The sequence below is a fragment of the Schistocerca cancellata genome, chromosome 6, assembly GCF_023864275.1.
Source record: "Schistocerca cancellata isolate TAMUIC-IGC-003103 chromosome 6, iqSchCanc2.1, whole genome shotgun sequence".
Lineage (NCBI taxonomy): Eukaryota > Metazoa > Arthropoda > Insecta > Orthoptera > Acrididae > Schistocerca > Schistocerca cancellata.
This window is the reverse complement of record NC_064631.1, coordinates 364,370,847-364,372,980: the sequence shown is the minus strand read 5'-3', so window position 1 is coordinate 364,372,980 and position 2,134 is coordinate 364,370,847. Positions and strand designations below refer to the sequence as shown.

General features: G+C 49.4%; 1 non-coding gene across 1 annotated transcript; it reads left to right on the top strand.

The window, feature by feature from the left end:
• Window positions 1–964: 964 nt before the first annotated feature.
• On the top strand, window positions 965–1,039 carry Trnas-cga (transfer RNA serine (anticodon CGA)). The gene has a single exon. It is a non-coding gene; the product is annotated as a tRNA-Ser (tRNA).
• The last annotated feature ends 1,095 nt before the right edge of the window (window positions 1,040–2,134 follow it).

Here is a 2,134-nt window from a genome sequence, read left to right as displayed (position 1 = left end):
CATTAAATTTCGATTACACGATAAATCACACAGATTTAAAGGCTGCCGATTCGATTAAATACGTAGGAATTACAATTACGAACAACTTAGATAATTCCAGAATGAGATTTTCACTCTGCAGCGGAGTGTGCGCTGATATGAAACTTCCTGGCAGATTAAAACTGTGTGCCCGACCAAGACTCGAACTCGGGACCTTTGCCTTTCGCGGGCAAGTGCTCTACCAACTGAGCTACCGAAGCACGACTCATGCCCGGTACTCACAGCTTTACTTCTGCCAGAACCTCGTCTCCTACCTTCCAAACTTTACAGAAGCTCTCCTGCGAACCTGCAGAACTAGCACTCCTGAAAGAAAGGATATTGCGGAGACATGGCTTAGCCACAGCCTGGGGGATGTTTCCAGAATGAGATTTTCACTCTGCAGCGGAGTGTGCGCTGATATGAAACTTCCTGGCAGATTAAAACTGTGTGCCCGACCGAGACTCGAACTCGGGACCTTTGCCTTTCGCGGGCAAGTGCTCTACCAACTGAGCTACCGAAGCACGACTCACGCCCGGTACTCACAGCTTTACTTCTGCCAGAACCTCGTCTCCTACCTTCCAAACTTTACAGGTTTGGAGACGAGGTTCTGGCAGAAGTAAAGCTGTGAGTACCGGGCGTGAGTCGCGTTTCGGTAGCTCAGTTGGTAGAGCACTTGCCCGCGAAAGGCAAAGGTCCCGAGTTCGAGTCTCGGTCGGGCACACAGTTTTAATCTGCCAGGAAGTTTCATATCAGCGCACACTCCGCTGCAGAGTGAAAATCTCATTCTGGAAACATCCCCCAGGCTGTGGCTAAGCCATGTCTCCGCAATATCCTTTCTTTCAGGAGTGCTAGTTCTGCAGGTTCGCAGGAGAGCTTCTGTAAAGTTTGGAAGGTAGGAGACGAGGTTCTGGCAGAAGTAAAGCTGTGAGTACCGGGCGTGAGTCGTGGTTCGGTAGCTCAGTTGGTAGAGCACTTGCCCGCGAAAGGCAAAGGTCCCGAGTTCGAGTCTCGGTCGGGCACACAGTTTTAATCTGCCAGGAAGTTTCATATCAGCGCACACTCCGCTGCAGAGTGAAAATCTCATTCTGGAAACATCCCCCAGGCTGTGGCTAAGCCATGTCTCCGCAATATCCTTTCTTTCAGGAGTGCTAGTTCTGCAGGTTCGCAGAAGAGCTTCCTTAAAGTTTGGAAGGTAGGAGACGAGGTTCTGGCAGAAGTAAAGCTGTGAGTACCGGGCGTGAGTCGTGCTTCGGTAGCTCAGTTGGTAGAGCACTTGCCCGCGAAAGGCAAAGTTCCCGAGTTCGAATCTCGGTCGGGCACACAGTTTTAATCTGCCAGGAAGTTTCATATCAGCGCACACTCCGCTGCAGAGTGAAAATCTCATTCTGGAAACATCCCCCAGGCTGTGGCTAAGCCATGTCTCCGCAATATCCTTTCTTTCAGGAGTGCTAGTTCTGCAGGTTCGCAGGAGAGCTTCTGTAAAGTTTGGAAGGTAGGAGACGAGGTTCTGGCAGAAGTAAAGCTGCGAGTACCGGGCGTGAGTCGTGCTTCGGTAGCTCAGTTGGTAGAGCACTTGCCCGCGAAAGGCAGAGGTCCCGAGTTCGAGTCTCGGTCGGGCACACAGTTTTAATCTGCCAGGAAGTTTCAACTTAGATAATGTTGTGGGAAAGGCTAACCAAAGACTACGTTTCATTGAAAAAACACTTAACAAGGACATCACACACATCCATGCCCGAGGCAGTATTCGAATCTGCGACTGTAGCAGTCTCGCGGCTCCAGACTGTAGCGCCTATAACCGCACGGCCTCTCCGGCCGGCTGTAACAAGAGGTTATGTCATAATCGCATAGGTAGAACTGACATAAAAAATCTGTAGTATTGCGGAAAATATGTATATATTGATGGAATATTCACCAAAATGCTGGCAAATTGAGGAAGTACTTGCATGTCTTCTGGTTGGCGCAAAACTGTTTGTACATGGGAACAAGTATGCGACAGCAAGAGGAATCTGAGATAACGTCGACACAGGAGCAAAGAGAACCAGGCAAACGTTCACTTTTTTCCCTCGAGGCAGCATTATACTTTATGTCTATTGAAATACAGTGGTACACGCTAGCT